The 9,337-nt window shown below is 45.6% G+C and overlaps 1 long non-coding RNA gene across 1 annotated transcript; it reads left to right on the top strand.

Annotated features, from left to right (window-relative positions):
- The first annotated feature begins 130 nt into the window (after positions 1–130).
- Positions 131–2,361, top strand: LOC128348804 (uncharacterized). Its single transcript, XR_008318345.1, has 3 exons — positions 131–267; positions 814–914; positions 2,141–2,361. It is a non-coding gene; the product is annotated as an uncharacterized LOC128348804 (long non-coding RNA).
- Positions 2,362–9,337: the final 6,976 nt, after the last annotated feature.

Raw genomic sequence — 9,337 nt, 5'->3', positions numbered from 1 at the left:
AGATTTGCTTGCCTCTCTCCTGCAAGTGATTCGTTGCTCTGGATTGGCGTCTGCTCAGAAAGGCCTTTCGTGCTCTTCTTCACCTCGTTGCTCCACGCTGGAGGCCTTTGCTAACTCGAGTAACCGCTCCAGTCTACTGCGCTGCCTTTCCCTTCGGAGCCGCCGCCGCCACACTTTGACTAGCTCGAAGCCCTGTACAGATCAGTTTGTACCGAAGCCAAGCCTGGCAGCCCATCAAGCACGGAGGAAAAAGCTGCGGAGCGTGAGGTGGCCGCCGTTTGCAGCTAATCGATCGCGTACACGCGTGCGCCCCTCCCGGGCCGGCCTTGCCCGCCAACCTTGTGGCTGCAACTTCAAGGGGATTTACGCAGGAGACCTAGCGCCGCACTCTCCCGGGGGGCCTAGCCACGTAGGCTTTTGTGCAGGTGTCAGATGCAGAGCCCTGGGACTGGCAGGCCCAGTCCCAGGGCTGGCTAAGGCCATGCACTGCCTGAGGCGGAAAATCCCAATAATCTCTCTGTGGTGCGTGTGCACTGCGTACATGTGTGTAGATATATTCCATATGGCTAAGCTTTCCTGTTCTTAAAGGGCATGCCGATTGGCCACCTCCGCAGCAGGACTGACTGGCTCTTGACCAATCCTGGCAGGTCCCAGAGCCTCAAGGCCATGTTGATGGGGGGGATCACACAGCCGTCAATGGCAGCCTTGAACTGAAAAGGCAAAATGATGTGTCTTCATTAGTACAGCATTGATTTTAATGATGTGCATAGTTTCCAAGTTCTTTAATGCATTTATATCTCACCCTTCCTCTAGGAGCGCAGAGTGGCATTGATGGCTTTGCTTCCCCATTTTATCCTCAAAATGATCCTGTGATGTAGGTTAGGCTGAGAGATAGACTGGCCCAAGATCACTCAGTGAGTATTCATGACAGTGGAGATTTCTACCTGGGTATCCCCAGTCCTAGAGTGACACTCTAACCCCTTAACCACACTGGCTGGGGGCAAGAAAACTATACCCTTCTAGAATCTGCTGTTCAAAACCAATGGATCGGGGCCCTAGGCAAGAGGCCTGTATTGGGATCCAGATAAACAATAGGCGTGGGTTGTTTTCCTGGACAAGAGAACAGCCCCACTCTGCCCCAGTGAGACTAGGCTTGCTTCTGCTATCTTTAACCCACCTTACCTGTTGGTTTTCCAAGCACCACGAGAATAGTAGGGATGTGAGTTAGGGACTGAGTAGCATCTAGGACTGGCTTGAGGAACCCTTAACGAATATGAAAAATGTTTGTATACTGCTTATCAACCAAAGTGGTTAAAACATGACTGTGAGCCCACATGCCAGAAACATGCATATACACACACATGCATTTTTGTTCCTCTTTTCTGTCATTGGCGACCCTTGCACTGTACAAATATGCCCATAGATTCAGCCATTGAGCAGATCTGATAGCTGAACTATCTGATACTAAACATTTTTGGCTGTAAGTGACTTACCCATAATCCTCAGGAGAGGATTAATATTCAAATCATACATATGTACATCTTTGGCTGCTATGCTAAGCACACTTAGCTTGGAAATACAATGGGATGTACTTCTAAGAACATGTAGTTCAGATGGGCTATGTGCCTATTTTTAATACCTTGAGAACTGCATAACTTGGGAGCAAACTTGTGCTTCTGTCTTTCCTCACCAAAGTGCAGTCCTATGAAGGGACTTTTCTGATGGTTCCCCATGTATATCAAATAAGAGCAATGAGTTCTTGTGAAGGCATTCTCAATAACTTCTCCCTGACTCTGAAACTGCCTTCCTCTGGAGACTTGCCAAAATCCAAGCCTGTGCATTTTATGGAAGTGATGTCATTATTATTATTTTCAGATATATGCCGTCTTTTTTTAGATTTAAGCAGGCTGGGAATCTTTTTCTTGCATTTAAAAAGTGTTATATGATTATATTTTTTAAAACACTTGTTTTAAAATATAAAATTAGGCCATGCCAATGATAGGCTAAACATTTTGTATCCTACATGTTCACAAATAAAGTAATGTTCAGTGTCTAAATCACAGCAGGATGCCTTTCTTTCTCAGTTCTGATCACATGAAATGGAGAACAAATCTTTCCTTGCATTTCTTTGTTTTTAAAGCTCAGTGACAGTCACAACCAAAAAGTCTAGCCACAACACCAGCAGGTACAAAAAGAGAAGAAGCCCGAGACAATTGGCAGTGATGATCCCTATCAAAAAGCAGAGTGATTTTTTTCCCCTTGCTGATGCTGCTGGTGGCAGTAGCTGTTGAAAAGGAGTCACCGAACGATTCTTCTGTAGCCTCCAGTTTGCTTTCATAAACAAGGAATGCATTTCCTAACATTAAGGTAGCACAGTATTATTTTATTTTAAAACTTACATCCCATTTTCTAGCTCAAACATAGATTCTCCAGGCAACTTACATAAGATTAAACTGCACAGTGAAATCAAGGGGAAACAATTGAAATAAACGAACAAGCAAAAATAAGAGTGGCTGCCATGAACTGAGCAATTGTGTTAGACAGCAAAGACCTCTGTGTGCAAACCAAGTCTGAACCAGCTTCCAGAAAGTCACAAGGGAGGTAGTGGGGGGGGCGTGTTGTACAAAAAGAGCACTGCAGAGAAGGCCCCTTTGTATGTCTTTTCCCCATATATTTCCTACTCTTCCTCTAAGGAGCCCAAAGTGGTGTACATGGTTATGTTTATCCTCACAACAAACGTGGGAGGTAGGTTAGGCTAAGAGATAAGTGACTAGCCCAGAGTCACCCAGTGAGTTTTGTGGCTGAATGGTGATTTGAAATCAGGTCTCACCACTGGTTGTCTAACACTAACCACCACACCACACTGGTTTTCCCTCTAACCGTCAGACTACGGTGGGAGCACTTGACAGCAGGGTTTCCCCTGATGATGGGGGGGCGGGGGCACAGCCGGGGGGGGGGGGGGTTCCTTCAGGAGCCCTGGAGCCAGCCCATCTATGGCTTTAAAGGTCAGAGCCAGCACTTTAAATTGTACCCAGAAACTAACTGGAAGTCTGTCCAGTTCTTTGCTCACCAGACTCATGTGCTCACCCTAGCCAGCTCCAGACTCCCTGTTCAGGGCAAGCTGGAGTCTACCAACAGGCTTCAAAGGAAGTCCCCATGCAGAGCACCGGAGTAATGCAAGCTGGAGGTTTCCGAGGCAGGCATCATGGTGGCCAAGAGAACTGTGCAAAATGGCATAGATGTCAGAAAACAAAATCCAGGTACCAGAAAGAAATGCCAAAGTGTGCACAGTTACTCTGGGCTTCCTAAGCTAAATCTAAGGAAATGATGAAAAGCGTGCTGTTTTGTGCACTTTCATAATATTATCCCAGACTGTATCCGGGAACAACTTTCTGCTTAGCTGCCAATGCTAACACTTTGCCTGATCTCTTCCAGAAACAGCTTTTTGAGAGGCCTGGTTTGAGCAGGGAGCACCACTTTTCTTAATGGCATTTTCTTGTGTGTTAAGGATCTGCTTTTTAAACCATGGCGCTCAACAGCTGCAGCTCCCAATGATCATCATTTAAAACTGGGCATACTCAGGACAGCTCAATGAGTTTATTTTCTATATTAACACCAAGGAGAATACTTGACACAGGTTAATCTGTAGTCTAATTTGTAGTCTAATTTGTTATATAGGGAATGTATATTTATTGTTAGCATCATATTTGTAAGGATTGTCAACTACAAAGAGGAATATGTGGGAGACTTGGCTGATATCATCACAAGAAATGGGATGATCTCAATCATCAATGTGACTAACTTTAGTTTTGTTGGTGGTCCCTATTCATATAGAAATGCACAGACTTCCTCTTCCAAGAAATTGTTGCGTTATTAAGGGGCATTGTTCAAAGACATCCAGAAACCCAGGATTAACAAGAAATGGCTTTCTGATTTCTTCTGACCACTGCAATTAACAAAGACTTAGAACATGTTATCATAAAATGGGCCAAGAACTGTATCCCACTTCCTGATAAAATATGCCAGTAAAATATATAGGAATCTTTTGTTCCAAATTACGAGCAATCCTTCTTTAAAAACGTAAATAGTCTAGCCTTCATAGTTGCAAAGATAAATTTGAATGTAATAGGAAAAACTTCTGCCAGATTTCTCAAAACTGAAAAGTTTGACTACCTCCAGAACTTTTTACATAGTATGGATAAAAAGTCAGGAGGAAGAATAATTGGGAAAGATCTTACCTATGTGTGTTTATTTAATTGCTTTATTTTAAGTATAATACAACTTTTCTTGCTCCTGGCATTGCTGAAGTTCCTGTTAACTCCCTCATCATCTCTCACCATAACTATTGTAACATTCTGTTTCTTGATCTTCCTGCTTCTTTCCTCAAATGCTTTTCTTCTCTTTTGAACTTGTGTGTGCTCATTGCTTTGTTCACCTTTATTCTCTCTTTTTGTTCTCCACACTGGCTCTTTCTGCCTGCATCTTCTTTTGTTTGCCTTCAAATGTCTTCAGCCTCTTGCTCCCTCTTATCTCTCTTCTGTTATTTCTCTCCATTACCCCTCCTCATTCTCTTCATTGTTCTGTTACCTTTCTTCTTGTTGAGTCTAGAATCACATCTTCCCTATCTTGATTTTGGCCTTTGTCTAAGCCTTCCCTTGCTCAGCAATCCAGGCCTTGAGCAATGGCAGTAGAGAATACTTCACACGTGCAACCCAAGAGTTGCCACCCTGAAGCCAACTCCTGTTTGGGGCAGAGCAAGTATTGGAAATGCATCCTGCCCCACAACCTTGGAGCTGCTTCCATGGCATTCTTGAAGCCAGTTTCTGAAGTTGGGGAGAAGCAGTGGAAGCCCATTGCCACCAGTCAGTCTCCCACCCTGAAGCTAAGGCACAAGTTGAAGTCGAAGGCAGGCAATGTATCTCTGATGCCTTCTCCCATGCTCCCCCCGCCCTCCTCCTCCTTCTCGATTGTGTTTCTTAGGGCTACAGCACAAGACAGACAGAATTCAGGCACAGTTGTATTTGTTTGTAGTTTGTATTTGAATGTTTTTCTGTTAAAATAAATGTCCAAAGTAACTAAACCAAAAAGATAGCAAATGAACATTTTAAAAGCCCAAACCCAGCAAAAATGATCATAAAAATATAACAAAGCAGCACAGATAAGAACTACTGAAACAAAAGCAGGGCACATTGGATAAAAACTAGCCATCTTTCCCCCACCCCATGCACACACAAAACCCTCCAAAACAGAAGAGTTTAAGTGACAATGTCAGGAGAGAGGAGCCTAGAAAGACTTTCTAAGAGAAGTAGTTCCAGACCCTGGGTGCAAGGACTGAAAAGGCCATACCTTTGTAACCTCCAAAAGTGGAATGGGGGATGAAAAGCAAAACAGAGTCTCAACTGGAAAAATCTTAAGAGAGCAGGTAGACTCATGTGGGAGAAGCCAGTCCTTAAGATAGCCTGGTCATAGGATCTATAAAGATCAATACCAGGACCTTGAATTTGGCTTAGAAGCAACCGGGGAACCAAGCAAGCTGGTATTGCCTGAATTCAATTGTGCAAGAGCACTTTTGCACAAATGCGTGGAATCGTGCTGAGTTGTGCCATGGAGGGCCATGATTTCCAATGGCCATCCACTGTGCAACTTCATTGGTGAAACTTCATGCATTGGCACAAGAGCACTCTTGCGCAGTTGCATCAGGCTTCATTATGAGGCAAATGGAAGCTTGTTCATTGTGTCAACCACTGACTCATAGGATGAGGAGAAGGAGGGCACAAAATTACTCCAGTTAATAGGTCTAGCGCTGGCACTAGCATAACCAATGGGCCTCAGTCATTGCCAGGAAAAGTCATCCTGGATACAACCTTTGCAAAGTAGGGCACAAAAAGGCCTACACTGAAGGCTGGCCCCTGATAATACTGAACAGACTTTCTCAAGACCCAACGGCACATGATAAGCAGTTCTGTGGTCCGTATTCCCAACAGTTGGGAGGGAGGGAGCAAGCAGGCAGAAGAATGAATGAGCTGCAGGAGGTGGAAATCAAGAGGGGGGGATCAGCATGTTGGAGGAGGGATGCTGCTGCCCCTCCTGTCATTTGTCACCTCCAGATCACACCTCCCCAGCACAAGCTGCTTTCTCAGCCACAGAAGAGGGAAGCCTTGGGGACCCTGTGGGCCCTTTCTCATGATCTAGTGAGAAGAGCTACCGGGTGTGCAGGGAGGAAGTGCTGAAATTTACTTCCCCTGAAGACTATCATTGGGTCCTTGCTGGGCATGCATTGCATATTGCCCAGACAAACACTGGCTATCCCCAGCAGTGCAGAGGTTTGGGGCTGGGACCTGTCACCCTGCCCCCCCAGAAATCCCATAATGCACTGTGCTAGTGTGCAGTGGATTTTGGGGATCCCCCCCCCAGCTCTGGCTGGGAGACTGCTCTTGTGCTGGCACCAACACACAAGCATTTCGCCCAGGTTAAGGACGCACTGGCATCCTTAACTTGGGCTGGCGGCGGCTGCCAGCAGTTCTCACACACAGCCGAGCCCAGGCTTGGCTATGTGTGAGAAGAGCCTCTGTGTCTTTTTTTTCCAGGTGGAGGAAAAGCAGCTGGGGTTGGTTTTGAATGAGCAAATGGCAGGCAGGAAAATGGTTAAACAGGCCCTTCTTTCCCTCTCCCATCGCTTTTCCACTCTCCATTTCAGACTTTGCTTTTCATTGAACAAAACAATCTGGAAGAAGAATCACAGAACTGCACATCACATGCCATTTGGCCTTGCAGAAAGATTTGTCTTTTCCCAGACCTGGGCCCAACTCCCCATGTCACAAAATGGGTAGTCTTGGGGCAATTCAAGACATTTTGCGGCCTGGGGCAAAGGACAAGATGATCCCCACCACCACCATCTGCCATGTTGCCAAGGTGGCAACACACAAGTATAGACTGTGCAGCCCGACCAGGCAGTGGTAACAAGGGTTTTCTCTTAGTTCATGTCAAGGCGGGGAAGGGGGAAAGAAAAGGCATGCGCCCCCAGCAGGGAAGAAGCGGGAAATGAACAGCATGTCTCAGTGAGATGAGGAACGGCAGTGACAGCAGGCAGCAAGGAAGCCTGTGGGGTGGCACCCACAGTGTCAGGGTGTTTGCTGCCCTGTGAAAATCCTTGTGCCCATACTTGAGACAACTGCCTCAACCTGCCTTATGAAAGGGCCGCCCCGGATAGTCCACTTGAGCTCAAATGAGGAGCAGATCTGTCCTCTCCCTCCCACTGCTGCAGGAGTCAGGCGAATCGTGAACAAGGGTGGCAGCCCTGGCAAAAGCAATAGGAGCAAACCAACGTACTAAAAAAATAAAGAGGGAAATATACAGGGAACGTGTACATAAACAAGAAGGCAGTACAGAGGAGACCATGATGCCGGAAATGTTCACAATATGCATGCAGAGTGCAAAGAATTGAAGGGCTCAAGTGACTGAGGGGCTGAAGCCCAAGGGATGGCAAGGGAATTTCCAGCTCCCACCAAGGAGGTAGAGGATAGCATCAAGACATTTGACTGAAGTATGGCAGAAAAAGCTAACAGACAGGAAAGACCAAGGAAAATCATACCGATCCAAACTGAAACCTGTAAAGGTTATTTATGCTCCCAGAATGTAAAGGCATTTGTGAGAAAATATTGTTGATATACGAGAATCCGTAGACTTGGCATATTAAAGAAGAACATAAAGAAAACCAAGCCTCTGCCCCAAAGAACTTACCATTATTTTGCCAGTGAGGATAACAATAGGAGGAAGGGAGGGCATGGTAATGAATGGAAGAGAGAGAAGCTAGACAAGGGGTGAGTGGAATTATAATGGCTGCACTATTGATATAGCAAAATGGCCCAGTGTTTATTGGCAAATGTGAAATGTTCAAGCACTGCACTCAAGCACACTCAGTACATGCTAATGATGCCATGGTTTCATTCCTCCAAGATCATTTTCTAGCAGCGTTAAGCAGGCTGCAGAGCAGGACTCAGGGTCATGAGTTCAAGAGAAGACTTGTGCTCCTTTGTCCGCAGGCCACCTGATCTGAGCCACAGACATGACATTCAGCTGCAGTCATGCTGATGGGGGGCGGGGGGGGCGGGCTGGGCAGTCTGCCTTGTGTATTACCATCCCCTGTAAATTATCCATGGAGCAAGACTGCTGGAGCTGCAGACAGGAGCTGTGTCTCAGCTAAGGTTTGTGGCCGATGTAGAGCAGTGACAGATAAACAGCAAGACAAAGGATCCGTGCGGGGACAGCAATCGGGAATTTTGTGGTCAATCAGAATTTGATTTTGTATGTGGTTATTACAGCAGCATAAGTTTGCTTGGATTCATGGCATCTAGTGTGTTCTATTCCTTTCGAGCTGGTGGGGGAAGCCGATGTCTCTTGTTGCCATGCTTTTTTTTTATTAGCATCGTACATTATCTCTGCCTTTCTCTTCCTTTAACAATAAATTGCTGTTCTCCAATCCATTCTGCGACAAGGCTAAAGAGGGAGAGAAAGCAAGACAGACCACTCATCGCAGGGGCTAGTCGGATGGAGATTACTCCCATTCACACTGATGACACCACCGTGTTATTTTTCTTACCTCCTCTGCCCGGAAAGATCAGAGGGCTCTGACCACACTGCTTAGACAGGGGGAAAGCACTAGTCCTGCTGGATTTGCAGACTGAGAGAGAGAGAGACAACCACAGTCACTGGGAAAGGAGCTGTCAGCCTTCATTATTAATATCCCACTGTTAATATTTAATGTCATAAAACTGCAGCTCCCTCCGCAGCAGAATCATCAGACATGCAGGGGTCATACCAACCGGAATTCTTTAGACAGAAGATTCAGCGTCCCTGTTCTGTAGCTTCATGCCAGGACTGCTAAAGATGTTCTAGATGGAGATGATATAGAGAGAAGCTTAATAAACCCCTTTTTAGAAGAAGGAGAGAGAGAAAGAGAAGGTTATATTACCTTTTTGGCAAATTAACCCAGCATTTTGAACTCAACATTCTCCCCTGTGAATCATCATTATTATCTACCATTCCCATCATACTTTGATGGAACATATGCAAAGTGCTTTGCTCTGCTTATTTCACTGCTCTTCACAGCAACCCTGTGAGGTAGCTAAGGATTGCGGCCCTCAGCATCGTTATCTAGGGCTGAAATCATGTGTGCATTTTTAATAAAGTTGGTGATGATCTGTGTGCAACACCCCTCCTAGATTACTTGCCCACCCTACAGTCATTCCATTCACTGTCCCCCTCTTTGGTAGGGATGCATTTTTTGTTCAGCTTAGAATGACATTCATGTTTGTTCTTTGAAATCCCTTTGTTCCAA

This window comes from Hemicordylus capensis, chromosome 3 (assembly GCF_027244095.1).
Source record: "Hemicordylus capensis ecotype Gifberg chromosome 3, rHemCap1.1.pri, whole genome shotgun sequence".
Taxonomy (NCBI): domain Eukaryota; kingdom Metazoa; phylum Chordata; class Lepidosauria; order Squamata; family Cordylidae; genus Hemicordylus; species Hemicordylus capensis.
This window is presented reverse-complemented; position numbering and strand designations above follow the sequence as displayed.